The following is a 16,218-nucleotide window of genomic DNA, read 5'->3' as shown; positions in this document are numbered from 1 at the left end:
CGTGGTGCGTGGGGGAGGGTTCGCGGCAAGCCTGATAAGCGACTGACGGATGCCGGCACGCCTGCGCCGCCACGCGCACGCACAAAAACCACGCATCGCGACGCAGTGCGTGCTCCGCCGTACAACCGGCCGCTAAGCAGTGTCCCCCTCCATCTTGCGAACGACTTCTCGCTTTATCACCGCTAGTATTTACACTGTGGGGAAGGCTGCTCTGTGTGTGTGTGTGTGTGAGAGAGAGAGAGAGAGAGAGAGAGAGAGAGAGAGAGAGAGAGAGAGAGAGTGAGTGAGTTGGGTGGGGGGGGGGGGGGCGTATGCTTCAGTTACAAGCGTTTAAGAACGAGGTCGTGAACACGACTGCCTGCAAGCCGGCTGGACGGCTACGACACGACAAGCGTTGACGTACCACGACGTATGCGTGCATTATCGAAGTCGGGCACCTCGAAGAGAATGTGTCGTTTCTTAACATACCTCTGGTTCACGCTCTGCAAAGATCGATCGACAGTGGACACGAACAGTCAGTCACGTCATCGTTTCCGCTGGGCACTTTGTCAGCTGCTGAACGTGAGTTTGTAAGGGACAGTCTCTAGAAAAAGCCTGAATAACGACTTTCTGCAGCAGAAACAGCTGCGAGACGTGCATGAGATTCTGGAAGTTACGGACAGGGATGTGGAGCCGTGCCATCTCATGTGTCGTGGCCAGCTGCGCTAAATTTCTCGATTGAAGGTGGTCTCGATTGAGTTTAAATCCGGGGAATTTGGTGTAAGGAGAGAACGGTAAACAAGGGATGAACTCCTGCATATTAAAAACTGAGATTTGCAATAGTTTTATGAATAACCGAAGCGAAAGGACATTCTTGACGAAGCGTCACATGTGGCTTTGGCCGGCCGGGATGGCCGAGCTGTTCTAGGCGCTACAGTGTGGAACCATGCGACCGCTACGGTCGCAGTTCAAATCCTGCCTCGGGCATGGATGTGTGTGCTGTCCTTAGGTTAGTTAGGTTTAAGTAGTTCTAAGTTCTAGGGGACTGATGACCTCGGAAGTCAGGTCCCATAGTGCTCGGAGCAATTTGAACCATTTTTTTGTTGTGTTTTAAAATAGGAGTATTGTCATTTCTGTAACTACAAAATATTTTCACTTTACAGGCGATTACCAGGAGGCTACGTGAAGCAACCACAGACCGAGCCGGCTGAGTACCTGATCGCTAACTGCGTAAGTGAAGAAGGTTATTATTGCTCCCCGATAAACGTACTAGTATTGTCTCGGGAGATTTTTGTATATTGTAAGAACTTGTACTCTCTGATTTTTCTATTAACATAAATGGTTATTATAATGTTTGATGCGATCATACTGAGATGTTTAGGATGTATATTGATTTTAATTAAAGTTACTCAATCGACATTTGGCAGTGTTATTTTCTATTTAGTTCAATATTTCGTAGAATAATTTCGAGGAGGGATTTGTTTACATTTTCGCCTGTTTAGAAGTTAGCAGAAGGCTTGTGGATTATTTTGATTGGGAGAGCACATTTACAAAAAGAGTTTAATTATATTGTTACGCGAAGGCAAGCTTTTACTATTGAAAAATTTTCATACTCATTCCTTGGCAATCTGAGGAAGCCATTTAATTTCCAGAAGGAGATTTTCACTCTGCAGCGGAGTGTGCGCTGATATGAAACTTCCTGGCAGATTAAAACTGTGTGCCGGACCGAGACTCGAACTCGGGACCTTTGCTTTTCGCGGGCAAGTGCTGTACCAACTGCGCTACCCAAGCACGACTCACGCCCCCTCCTCCCACCTTTACTTCTGCCAGTACTGCTTGGGTAGCTCTGTTGGTAGAGCACTTGCCCGCGAAAGGCAAAGGTCCTGACTTCGAGTCTCGGTCCAGCACACAGTTTTAATCTGCCAGGAGGTGTCATTTAATTTCATTGACGACAGCATATGTGGAAGAAATTAATTACTGTTGTTATTCCTCCACATCTCTCACAGTCTTTTCCCTATCAATTTAGAAGAGATATTACACTTTCCAGTCAGTTAGTGTGACCACCTATTGGAAGCCTGAATAACCGCCTTTTGCAGTGCGAACCTGCACGAGAAATGCAGGAAGACAGTCAGTGAGGTTCTGGAAGGACCAACTGGGATGCGGAGCCATGCCAGCTCCGATGCCGTGGTCAACTGTGCTATGTTTCTCGGTTGAAGATCCATAATGCGGAAAGCCCGATCGTGGTAATCCCGCTGATTCTCGATTGGGTTTAAATCCGGGGAGCCTCGTGGTCAGGAGAATACGGTAAACTAATGACCACACATGCACAGTGCTAATTCTGCGACACGTTTCATTGTCCTGCTGATAGAGGCCATCGTGCTAAGGAAAAACATACTCCTTGTAGGTGTGGACGTGTCCCTAAGGGTAGATGCGTACTCTTGTTGATACGTTGTGTCTTCCAGAATGACGAGATCACTCAGGGAATGCCACGAAAGCATTCCTCAGACCATTACGCTCCCTCCTCAAGCATGGACGCCTCCGATGATTGGCCAGGACGTTTGCCACCTGTCCGATACGTAATTCATCTGAAAAGACCATCTGTCGCCGCTCGGTGGACGCCCAGTCGGGGTACTGGAGGGCACATTCCAGTCTTCATCGGCGATGAACGGCAGTCAGTATGGGCGTCTGAACCAGGCGCCTCCTGTGGAAGCCCATAAGTAGCAACGTTCGCTGAACGGTCGTTGAGGAGTCTCTGTTGGTAGCCCGTTGGTTTATGTGGGTGGTCAGTTGCTCATCAGCTACATGTCTATTCGCCCGTATACGTCTCTGCATCCGTCGTCCACACCTTTCATCTGTGACCCATGGTTTTGGACAGCCCCATTCTGCCACGCACGGTGTACTGTAACTACGGCGGCACGCAACTGTTTGCAAACTTAACCACTTCGGGAACGCTCCCACCATTGTCCCGAAACCCAATGGTGATTCCTTTTTGGCCGTGTGCTGTCTGTGATTGGTTAGTTCACGTCGAACATACGGGGTAGTCACTATAACGTGACTGGACCGTGTATATCGAAAGAGAGCATCGGGCATCAGTGACGACAAAGATGACTGTTTATGCCGTTTACGGTCCTTTGACTATTAGCTTTACTTAAAAGTCACCATAACTGTTTATTTCCATACATACTGTATTCGAACTCGTATAGCAAATTTGTTAACAATTCTTTTTTCTTTGTTTATTGCCTAGTTAAAGTTTAAACAGAGTTATAACTTTCTGTTGTGCCTGTTTCGTAGTTTTTCGCGTATCGCTTGCATTCGCGCCACCCAAGTCAAATGTATTCCAATTCTTGAAGCAGATTCGATTCTATATCGAGCACTACGGTATATCGACAAATTCTGAGCGAGTCCGAATGCGTGTATCGTTCGCCTAGCCCTAAATATGATATGTACGGTGTCAGTAACGTAGGGACATTTAAGCCAGGTTCCTTAAAAGAGGCAGTATAGCTGTACAGAATCGTGTAGTCAGACTCATGTTTCGTTCCGAGCGTTACTGGTTGGGATCGAGGCTACTGAGATAGGGAACCGCTGCAGAAATAACTGGCCTGTTTTTTTTTCGGAACATTCTGGGGTGTTCTGAGAACGCCAAACAGAGGCGTGACATTGATCGCATTACCCTTCTACTCGGAACGAAAGGTCAGACACAAGACTGAAGGCCTATCTTGCACACCATTAACAGTCCACGAAGGCGTGAAATGGTGCTCTTAACCTTTAACCCAGTTCACCCGAGCGGCTGTCAGCAAGCGACTACAAGGAAAGCAATACGGCAGAGAGAGGCCAGAGGGCATTTGGGGGCTGTCGGGAATGCGTGCGTCATCACCTTCTTTCCTGGACGTGGCTTACCAATTTCTCACAGTCAATATTTCGTGTCTGAGAACGTTGACTGATTCGACCGAAGAAAACAGATGCAATTACTGCTGGGTTCATTTTTCGTTTTACACTCCTGGAAATGGAAAAAAGAACACATTGACACCGGTGTGTCAGACCCACCATACTTGCTCCGGACACTGCGAGAGGGCTGTACAAGCAATGATCACACGCACGGCACAGCGAACACACCAGGAACCGCGGTGTTGGCCGTCGAATGGCGCTAGCTGCGCAGCATTTGTGCACCGCCGCCGTCAGTGTCAGCCAGTTTGCCGTGGCATACGGAGCTCCATCGCAGTCTTTAACACTGGTAGCATGCAGCGACAGCGTGGACGTGAACCGTATGTGCAGTTGACGGACTTTGAGCGAGGGCGTATAGTGGGCATGCGGGAGGCCGGGTGGACGTACCGCCGAATTGCTCAACACGTGGGGCGTGAGGTCTCCACAGTACATCGATGTTGTCGCCAGTGGTCGGCGGAAGGTGCACGTGCCCGTCGACCTGGGACCGGACCGCAGCGACGCACGGATGCACGCCAAGACCGTAGGATCCGACGCAGTGCCGTAGGGGACCGCACCGCCACTTCCCAGCAAATTAGGGACACTGTTGCTCCTGGGGTATCGGCGAGGACCATTCGCAACCGTCTCCATGAAGCTGGGCTACGGTCCCGCACACCGTTAGGCCGTCTTCCGCTCACGCCCCAACATCGTGCAGCCCGCCTCCAGTGGTGTCGCGACAGGCGTGAATGGAGGGATGAATGGAGACGTGTCGTCTTCAGCGATGAGAGTCGCTTCTGCCTTGGTGCCAATGATGGTCGTATGCGTGTTTGGCGCCGTGCAGGTGAGCGCCACAATCTGGACTGCATACGACCGAGGCACACAGGGCCAACACCCGGCATCATGGTGTGGGGAGCGATCTCCTACACTGGCCGTACACCACTGGTGATCGTCAAGGGGACACTGAATAGTGCACGGTACATCCAAACCGTCATCGAACCCATCGTTCTACCATTCCTAGACCGGCAAGGGAACTTGCTGTTCCAACAGGACAATGCACGTCCGCATGTATCCCGTGCCACCCAACGTGCTCTAGAAGGTGTAAGTCAACTACCCTGGCCAGCAAGATCTCCGGATCTGGCCCCCATTGAGCATGTTTGGGACTGGATGAAGCGTCGTCTCACGCGGTCTGCACGTCCAGCACGAACACTGGTCCAACTGAGGCGCCAGGTGGAAATGGCATGGCAAGCCGTTCCACAGGACTACATCCAGCATCTCTACGATCGTCTCCATGGGAGAATAGCAGCCTGCATTGCTGCGAAAGGTGGATATACACTGTACTAGTGCCGACATTGTGCATGCTCTGTTGCCTGTGTCTATGTGCCTGTGGTTCTGTCAGTGTGATCATGTGATGTATCTGACCCCAGGAATGTGTCAATAAAGTTTCCCCTTCCTGGGACAATGAATTCACGGTGTTCTTATTTCAATTTCCAGGAGTGTATTTGGCTTTATGACGGGCGGATTGCATATCCAGCACTTTTACACAGTTTTAATGATGCCCCAAAAGGGTGAAACGCGTCATTGATATTAAATAATTTCGTAATCAAGACTGTCTTTTATGTCCATCTTTTCCCGTATGGTTGCGGAACCTCGGCTGTTCAGTATAGAATGTCAAATCAAACACCTTTCAGTTGTCTAAATTTTCAAATTATTTTATTGGGCTACCAGTTTCGGCATCTTCATGCCCCCTGACCGACGTGTAGGAAGATCCCCACGCTGGTCCAGCCAAAATTGGGGCCAGCATTCAATTCAAGACTGTTTTGTTTCTGAAATAAAACGAAACGATTTGTATTTCGCCGACTGTCATCCGAAATCTGTACGATTGCATTGTGACAGCGCAAGTACTGGCGTAGTAATTTGTAAAGATCGGCCGTTTTCAACCACTGTCATTTGTCGGCGGAATCCACTGATGTTGGTACAACCGCTACCGCATTCGAAGCGAGTATTATCCGTAGCTCCACCCTGACGTTCGTTTCAGTTAAACACCTCACAGTCGTTGGTCTTCAACATGCCTCAGTAATATGTTATTTTCTGTTTTGAACAGCGCCAAACCAAGTTCCCGCCTACTTTGGTTGTCGACCAACGTCATAGTGGCCACGTGGCTTACCGCGGACGTTCCCTTTACATTTCTTGTCGCGCCTGTACACACACTAATACACAAGGCGCACGAACTCCGCTCTACGCAAGGTAGAGTCTTACTAACAAGTGAACATCCCCATCGCACCCCCCTCAGATTTAGTTATAAGTTGGCACAGTGGATAGGCCTTGAAAAACTGAACGCAAATCAATCGAGAAAACAGGAAGAAGTTGTGTGGAACTATGAAAAAATAAGCAAAATATACAAACTGAGTAGTCCCTGCGCAACATAGGCAACATCTATGAGGAAGTGAGCTCAGTAGCGCCGTGGTCCCGTGGTTAGCGTGAGCAGCTGCCGAACGAGAGGTCCTTGATTCAAGTCTTCCCTCGAGTGAAGAGTTTACTTTCTTCATTTTCGCAAAGTTATGATCTGTCCGTACGTTCATTGACGTCTCTGTTCACTGTAATAAGTTTAGTGTCTGTGTTTTGCGACCGCACCGCAAAACCGTGCGATTAGCAGACGAAAGGACGTGCTTCTCCAGTGGGAACCGAAAACATTTGGTCGCAAAGTCATAGGTCAACCGATTCCTCCACAGGAAAACACGTCTGATATATCCTATACGACACTGGTGAAGGCATGTGCGTCACATGACAGAAATATGTTGTCGACTCATCTAACTTGTACACTTGGCGAATGGGTAAAAAGATTCCTCTACCTTGCCCGATTTAGGTTTTCTTGTGGATGTGAAAATCACTCCCAACAAAGTGATGAAAACATAAGAGTTTGTCTCATAAACTGCAACAAGTGAATGCAACAGTTTCACAGTCGCACAGTTTTTCCTGTGCTCTGTCAAAACATATGTTTTTAACGTTTTCAAATTTTTCCGTGTGTAGACCGTCAAATCCTGCATATGTCCAAGCAAATCTTAACATGTTCTGGAATTTTGGAGAGCGAAGTTGATTATGTGTGAGTGCCTGAACTTTGATAATTGTCTGAAAATAAAAAATTAAATTTTTCACTCGAGGTAAGACTTGTACCAAGGACCTCTCCTTCCGCAGCTGTTCACGCTAACCACGGGACCACGGCGCTCCTGAGCTCAGAGTCTCATTGATGTTGCCTGTCTTGGGCATAGACTACTCAGTTTGTATATTTTGCTTATTTTCTCTTAGTTCCACTCAACTTCTTCCTGTTTTCTCGATTGATCTGTGTTCAGTTTTTCAAGGCCTATCCACTGTGCCAACTTATAACTAAATCTGAGGGGGGTGCGATGGGGAGGTTCCCTTGTAAGGGTGATTGTTGAAGTGGTTGTCCACTGAGGTGGACGAGGACTTTCCGAATGCAGATAGACCGTGATTCATTGAGAGTGTTTTCGGTGGACGAGAGCTCTTGAGGTGCAAGTAAAGTAATGAGCAGGTTGTTTCCTGGAATACCGGGCGCATATTTGAATAGACACAGTTTTCACTCATCCCTTCACACACCGACTTTGGTTGTGTACAAGGAGATAAAATGCTGTGTATAATGCAGTAAAATGGTGCTATGTATGAGAGTCCGTCAAATGAAAACCGAATACTCGCCAGATCGGGACTGTGGAATGGTTCCATTCAAAAGAAATCACCACACGCATTATGACACGCATGTCTTTCTTCACGTCACCAAAGATGTGAAAACCACACTGTGAGCGATCCGGGTTGTACGGAGGACGTTGCTGTGCCCAACCAAATCATCTTCGTCCGATTGACAGTGTTGCGGCGGGCGCTATCGTGCAACATGATGATTCCGTCAGCCAGTCCGCAGCTCGTGGTCGTGCGGTAGCGTTCTCGCTTCCCACGCGCGGGTTCCCGGGTTCGATTCCCGGCGGGGTCAGGGTTTTTCTCTGCCTCGTGATGACTGGGTGTTGTGTGATGTACTTAGGTTAGTTAGATTTAAGTAGTTCTAAGTTCTAGGGGACTGATGACCATAGATGTTAAGTCCCATAGTGCGCAGAGCCATTTGAACCATTTTTTTCCGTCAGCCAGCAAGATCTGGGGCGTTATGACTTTATGGTCCCGTCGTAGTTTCTGCAGTGTCTTCGTAGCCCATTGATTGTGGTTCGACGCTCGTGGAACTCGATGAGCACAGGGCTCCTGCTATCAAAGAAGAAGGTGATTATGACCTCGCGCTGTGCCACCATTTCGAGTCCGAGGGCAAATGGCAAAGCCAGCAGTGGAAACATCCCACATCTCAGCCGCCAAAGAAATCAAAAGCTGTTCACACACTTTCCGGTAAGGTCATGATGACCATCTTCGTCGACTGCAGGAGCACTCTGCTCCCCGAGTACCTCGAGCGTGAAACCACAATCAATGCGCAGCGCTATGAAGGCACTTTGCAGAAACTGTAGTCTACCATAAAGTGAAAACGCCCTGGAATACTTTCTGACGGAATCTTCCCGTCGCACGATAGCGTCCGCCACCACACTGCAATCGGAGGAAGGCTACGCTTCAGGGATTTTGTTGGGGAACACTACAACATCACCGAGCGAGGTGGCGCAGTGGTTAGCACACTGGACTCGCATTCGGGAGGACGACAGTTCAATCCCGTCTCTGGCTATCCTGATTTAGGTTTTCCGTGATTTACCTAAATCGTTTCAGGCAAATGCCGGGATGGTTCCTTTGAAAGGGCACGGTCGATTTCCTTCCCTAACCCGAGCTTGCGCTCCGTCTGTAATGACCTCGTTGTCGACGGGACGTTAAACACTAACAACCACCACCACCACTACAACATCTTCCGTGTAGCTCGAATCTTATGTGATTTTCACATCTTCGGCGACCCCGAGAAAGGCTTGCGTTGACGTCGGTTTCCGTCTGCGAGAAAGTGCAAGAGCATGTGCGGTTGTGGATCTGTCAGCGGCCACCCGCGTTCTACGAAACAGGTATTCATCGTCTCGTCTCCAAGTAGGATAAATGTCTTAAGGCGTGTGGAGCTTACTTTTGAATGGAACCGTTGTGGTGGGTCTGACTGCCCGTCATACTTCCGTAAAGCACGAAAAGTAAGGAAGTGCAGTAGCCAGAAGAGTGCATAGTAAACAATGAACCGCAGCTCCCAGGATTACCGGCGTCGTATTTTTTAAACTCGAGCCGCTCCCTTCAGAAATTTCCATACAATAAGAAGCTCTTGTGTTTCGGACGACTTCTCTCATTCATAGCGAGAAATTATCGTTAGCGATTTTCTTTCTTCTCCGTGCTGGTGTGCCCGGCAGGCTCGCAGACGGCGGGTCTGGGAGAGCATTTGCACATAATGCAAAACGCCGCCGGCGTATCCTTGGGCAGCCCCTATGGGGGCGGTTCGATGCCAGCGGGCCGCCTGCATGTCTGCTGCGCTGTGGTGTGGCGACACACGACCTCAACCCAGCACGAGTGACAACGTCATTTCCCTATCATTCTGTGTCACTTCGACTGCGCAGGATCCCATATATACGAGACGCAAATAAAGTAAAAAGCGTAAAAAAAGTGCATATTGCATGCCATTCAGATCAAGGTAGGTTGCAGACCTTCCAGCGTCACCGCCTGTAAGGGGATCCCGTGACAAATATTTGGTACTGTAGTGAATGTTCATGTTGTTGTTGTGTGGTCTTCAGTTCTGAGACTGGTTTGATGCGGTTCTCCATGCTACTCTCTTCTGTGCAAGCTCCTTCATCTCCCAGTACCTACTGCAACCTAGATCCTTCTGAATCTGTTTAGTGTAGTCATATCTTGGTCTCCATCTACGACTTTTACCCTCCACGCTGCCCTCCAATACTAAACTTGTGATCCCTTGATGCCTCACAACATGTCCTACCAACCGATCCCTTCTTCTAGTCAAGTTGTGCCACAAACTCGTCTTCTCCCCAATTCTATCCAATACCTCCTAATTAGTTACGTGATTTACCCATCTAATCTTCAGCATTCTTCTGCAGCACCACATTTCGAAAGCTTCTATTCTCTTCTTGTCCAAGACATCAAGTATGAATGTTCACAGACTACTGTATTAGTGAGATTAGCTACAGTGATGACCCAAAATATTTTGACCATCTGCGTAATACCTTCTTCGTTCGCCTTTGGAATGAAACATGTAACTGATACCGCGTATCAGGACTCTGACAGTTTCTTGGTAGGCTTTTCGAAGTATGTAGCATTAGACATCTACGAGCAGGTCATGTAATTCGCGTAAATAACGGGCCGCTGATTTGCGTTCGCGGTGATGGCGCCCGATAGCGACCCAATGGGTTCCATAGCATTTACATCAGGAGAATTTGATCGCCGAGACATCATCGTCCAACGTGAGTTCACTATAATGCTCCTCAAACCATTGTAGCACGGTTCTGTCTCCAAGACACAGACAATTATACAGGGCTATTACAAATGATTGAAGCGATTTCATAAATTCACTGTAGCTGCATTCATTGACATATAGTCACGACAGACTACAGATACGTAGAAAAACTCATAAAGTTTTGTTCGGCTGAAGCCGCACTTCAGCTTTCTGCCGCCAGAGCGCTCGAGAGCGCAGTGAGACAAAATGGCGACAGAAGCCGAGAAAGCGTATGTCGTGCTTGAAATGCACTCACATCAGTCAGTCATAACAGTGCAACGACACTTCAGGACGAAGTTCAACAAAGATCCACCAACTGCTAACTCCATTCGGCGACACCCGATGACAAAGTGAAACGCTTTGAATTTTCGGCGCGGTTGCAACAGCTCATGGAAGAGGATGCGTTCAGTGCGAAACTTGTTTTCAGTGATGAAGCAACATTTTTTCTTAATGATGAAGTAAACAGACACAATGTGCGAATCTGGGCGGTAGAGAATCCTCACGCATTCGTGCAGGAAATTCGCAATTCGCCAAAAGTTAACGTGCTTTGTGCAATCTCGCGGTTTAAAGTTTACGGCCCCTTTTTCTTCTGCGAAAAAAACGTTACAGGACACGTGTATCTGGACATGCTGGAAAATTGGCTCATGCCACAACTGGAGACCGACAGCGCCGACTTCATCTTTCAACAGGATGGTGCTCCACCGCACTTCCATCACGATGTTCGGCATTTCTTAAACAGGAGATTGGAAAACCGATGGATCGGTCGTGGTGGAGATGATGATCAGCAATTCATGTCATGGCCTCCACGCTCTCCCGGCTTAACCCCATGCGATTTCTTTCTGTGGGGTTATGTGAAAGATTTAGTGTTTAAACCTCCTCTACCAAGAAACGTGCCAGAACTGCGAGCTCGAATCAACGATGCTTTCGAACTCATTGATGGGGACATGCTGCGCCGAGTGTGGGAGGAAAGTGATTATCGGCTTGATGTCTGCCGAATCACTAAAGGGGCACATATCGAACATTTTTGAATGCCTAAAAAAACTTTTTGAGTTTTTGTATGTGTGTGCAAAGCATTGTGAAAATATCTCAAATAATAAAGTTATTGTAGAGCTGTGAAATCGCTTCAATCATTTGTAATAACCCTGTACTGCTGAAAGAAAACTTCTCCATTGAGGAAGACATCAAGTATGAAGGGTGGTTCGCAGCTGTAAGCGTGTCTTCGATTACCACCACAGGTCCCATGCAAGCGCAGAACGTCTCCCATAGCATAATACTGCTCTCAACAGCCTGCGTTGCGTGGCGCGCTGCACTTTTCGAGCCGCCGTTCGATGACGGCGTTTTGTGGAGTCGACCATCGACCTAGTGAAGCAAAAAAATCAATTCACCCGAAGAGCCGACACGTTTCCTTTGATCGACGGTCGAATCCGGATGGTCCTGTGACCACTGGAATCGTAACTGACGAAGTCGTTGGTCAAGATGCGAACACGTAGGTGCGGTCTGCTGCGGAGCTCCATGTTCAACAGTATACAGTACTAAGGACAAACACTTGTGCGTGCACCAGCATTATTCTCTTTCGAGAAAGACGCTACAAATAACTATCTATCCTACCAGAGCAGACAAGCGTCCAAACCCCACGCTCCGTGAAGAATCGTGGGCGGGCGCCTAGTGGTAGTTTCACTGTCCTCCTACCTCTTTCCGCAGATGCTCACGACAGTAGCACGTGAACATTCGACCAGCTTCGCCATTTTCGAGATACTCATACACAGGTTGTCCGTAATAACAGTCTGCCCTTTCTAAAAGTCGCTTATCTCAATGGATTTCCCCATTTGTAGCCCATATCTTCACTAGAGTGCTCCCCTATCCGTGTCTGCTCCGCTTACATACTGTTGTTACAGCGTCACGTGCTTGTAACACCAGCGGGCGGCATCCAATGTCGCGATGGGCAGTGGTCATATTATTTTGGCTTATCAGTGTATGTTTGTTCCATAGAGCTATAGTAAGGAGATCCTCAAGGATGACGTAAAACAAAAACAAAAATTCTGCCTGTTTAAATATCTCCGTATTTGAATATGCCTATACCAGTTTTCTGGTGCTTCAGTGTATCTGAACATTTACAGCGAACTGCCAGTCTTTGCACCACTTTGGAATCTTACAAGGCCCAACTGGACATTTGTGCAACTTTTTCAGATAGTATTGTAAAATATTTGTAAGATTGCGTAATATGCATCCTAACGTTAGAGCGTCCGACTGTTCAATGAATCAGCCGGCCGCTGTGACCGAGAGGTTCTAGGCGCTTCAGTCCGGAACCATGCGGCTGCTTCGGCCACAGGTTCAAATCCTGCCTCGGGAATGGATGTGTGTGATGTCCTTAGGTTAGTAGTTCTAAGTCTCGGCGACTGATGACCTCAGGTGTTAAGTCCCATAGAGCTTAGTGTGGAGTCACCGCCAGACGCCACACTTGCTAGGTGGTAGCCTTTAAATCGGCCGCGGTCCGTTAGTATACGTCGGACCCGCGTGTCGCCACTATCAGTGATTGCAGACCGAGCGCCGCCACACGGCAGGTCTAGAGAGACGTCCTAGCACTCGCCCCAGTTGTACAGCCGACTTTGCTAGCGATGGTTCACTGACAAATTACGCTCTCATTTGTCGAGACGATAGTTGGCATAGCCTTCAGCTACGTCATTTGCTACGACCTAGCAAGGCGCCATTATCATTTGCTATTTATCTTGTGATGCATGTACCGTCAGACCGATGTTCACCAATTATGGATTAAAGTTAAGTATTCCAGAAGCTACGTACTCTTTTTGCTACTATAAGACCTTGACCTGTTCCAGACCTCACGCCAGCCTTCGGCTTCCTCTCAAAGTGGCTTGGCTGTCTTGCCAAGTCACAAAACTTAGAGCCATTTGAATCATTTTTTTATTTTATTTTTATTTATTTATTTATTTTTTTGTTCAATGAATCAGACACGCAGGCCTAAAAGCCTCGCCATTTTCGGCAAACATGTATGCGTTCCCAGGGAGTAACTTAATCTTACGAGTTACTGTCACCTGTTCGGCAACAGCGCTACCCCGTGGAACACCTTCGGCGCCAGAGGGAGCTGTGGATGCGCCGGCGGCCCCGTTCTTCCGCGCCGATGCACTTTGCGGTTGGCGGGCGCCGAGGCGGGCTCGCTTTGCATAATTCGTCGGACACATCTGCTGCCAAGAAGTTAAACTGTAGGTTTTGTGTTTCCATGCAAAAAGAAAGGAGGAGAAGGTGACTGCATCCGAATTGCGGCTTCAGGGCCTCCTCGAAAACTACCCGATCCCAGATTGGTGAGCTTTTGTTTCCCTTCCCAGTATTTTTTTTCTGTCCGTGGCTTACGCGGCACCAATACGACGCACTGGTTGAGTGGTTTCTTCCAGCTATGGATCGGCTTTTTGGAAGCTCAGAAAGGTCGGTAATTCTCGTGGGAATTGAATATGAAAGACAGGGAAATCTCAGGGAAACCTGAAAAGCTCTGCGTGAATTCTGTTCGTTAACGGAAATGAATGTACGTGCGCTTGGCAATGCGTCACGTAGCTCTGATTTAGTCATATGCAAAAAATTAGAGATGTATTTTTCATTTAAATACTATAAATACGGATCTGTAATTGAATGCGCGCGTTTTGTTGATCAGAAATGAATATTCGGGCTTCGGTTCTTTCTAACCAATTTCAGTATGTGACCTTGTTACAGATTCATGCAACGAGACATTATGCATAGTCTTCTGTATTGACTTTATACGACGTTTAACGAGCCTGAATTATAAAACAATACAGATGTAATGCCTAATATTAGACCTCACTTTGTAAATGAACTTTATTATTATTGTTATCATTTGAATTTGGCCAGTTCAGGAAATGTTGACGTATGACATCATAATCTTTCCCCTTTTTTCGCTTCCCAATAATTCTTCATACTTGCTTTCTGTTGTTCTTTCGTCATTCCATGTCCCTCCTCTCTTTTTGCGTTTTCTTCTACAAACCCTTGACGTTTCCCTGAATTGATGTGTGTTTTCTATGTCTTCTCTAGATCTTTCTTAAGTTCTACAAAACATGAAATTTGAGTTTTTTAATGTTTGTCGAAGAAGATGGGTTTCTTTGTCAGCCTCTTGTTATACATTCTTTCCAAGTCGCCATAGAAAGTAATCCTCAACTTCCTCATTTTTTCCGTCATATTCTCGGATTTTTCATACACCTCTTTCTTGCAAATCCCATTTTCATACTTTGAACCCAGAATTTTTCGAATTATTCTTCTGTCTTTCTTTTTTCTCCAAATTATTTTACTGTTTGGCTGCGCTTATGACCAGTCATTCTAGGCAAAAAGATAGTTCGTTTTAATAACCACATTTTAATGCCTCGATTTTGTTTAATAGGTAAGGATTTTTATTGTATGTGTTCTTTGTCAATTGGAATGCCCTCTTAATTTTCTGGCTCTTTTTATCAAATGGTTCAAATGGCTCTGATCACTGTGGGACTTAACATGAGGTCATCAGTCCCCTAGAACTTAGAACTACTTAAACCTAACCAACCTAAGGACATCACACACATCCATGCCCGAGGCAGGATTCAAACCTGCGATCGTGGAGGTCGCGCGATTCCAGATTGTAGCGCCTACAACCGCTCGGCCAGTATGACTCTTTTTATCTTAGCTGCTTTGTTCAGAGCATTTGGCTGGATTATTTCTCCCAAATATTTAAATTCTGAAACTTTCTTAATTTTCCCATATTTTTATTTCTTACATTTTGGGTCACCTTTAACGTTGCACTGTTTTTCAAACGAAATTTGTAATCCAGATATTTCTGCTTCGTCTTGGAGAATTTTTTATCCGTTTCGTTGCATTTTTAATTTAACTGCAGTAGTTATTTTACCAAGAGTACCGATTAATCATTATTTCTAGAACAAAAAAAGTTTCGTGTATATCTTGTTTTCAGTCCTAAATGAACTTGTAATAATGACTAGTGAGCGACATGGCATGGAAACGCCACAAAAAATTGTTTGCCGCCATGAAAACCAGCAAAATGAAACTTGCTCTCACACGCAACTACAATTCTTTGAGGAGAATTTTGAAATTTAACGTGGAAACATCTGGAAATATCAGGGAAATCTTTCGATGAAACAAAGTCGCTACCCTGAAATTATTATCATTGCGTTACAGGTATTCTTATCTGTTGCCGAAATTCTAGTTCAGTAACGCATAATCTTGGCGATCTAGGCGTTGCGTTAACGTTAAATAGCTTTCATTTAAAAAGCCATTGAAATATTACAATAACTTTAAATGTGACCTGAATTTCAAATCGAGCGAGGTCGAAAAATAAGACACTTGTAGTCAGAGAGAGCAGGCGTCAATTCTCCTCTTGATATCGTGATTTAACATCGACAAAGAAGACGATGTAGTGAATACTGGGAATTTCGGAGAAACTATGTTAACTGTACTACTGTATGTGTAATACTAATACAACAAGTTGTACAATTGTTAAAACCTACGCTTCATTTCAGCTACAAGTGAGGAAAAAATGCAACAGTCGGCTCCACTTTGCATTGGGGGCAATGACTTATATGTTGGTTTCAAACCTCAACACAGCAGATAGGGGCGCGGGCCGTCTGTATGGCAGTCTAGGCTCCGGATGAGAGTTTTATGTTACGTGACGTGCCTCCAGCGCTAATGGCGGCTAAGCGATTTGTCATGCGTGTAAGTCACACGCCTGTGATTGATGGCCGCCTCTAGCCTGGCAGAAGAGCAAGTGCACAGGCAACGGTGGGGGAGGAGGTTTCATGCCTCTGAAGGGCCACGCACCGCTCAGTCTTAGCCAGCCAACCCCGACCTCCGAACTGGAG

General features: G+C 46.8%; 1 protein-coding gene across 1 annotated transcript in view; it reads left to right on the top strand.

Annotated features, from left to right (window-relative positions):
• The first annotated feature begins 1,178 nt into the window (after nucleotides 1–1,178).
• LOC124781039 overlaps nucleotides 1,179–16,218 on the top strand; it is a 327,426-nt gene continuing 312,386 nt past the window's right edge. The window contains exon 1 of the mRNA XM_047253824.1: nucleotides 1,179–1,209. The gene's annotated coding sequence lies outside the window, so the exon portion shown is untranslated. The remainder of the gene's footprint in view (nucleotides 1,210–16,218) is intronic.

Source organism: Schistocerca piceifrons, chromosome 1 (assembly GCF_021461385.2).
Source record: "Schistocerca piceifrons isolate TAMUIC-IGC-003096 chromosome 1, iqSchPice1.1, whole genome shotgun sequence".
Classification (NCBI taxonomy): Eukaryota; Metazoa; Arthropoda; class Insecta; order Orthoptera; family Acrididae; genus Schistocerca; species Schistocerca piceifrons.
This window is presented reverse-complemented; position numbering and strand designations above follow the sequence as displayed.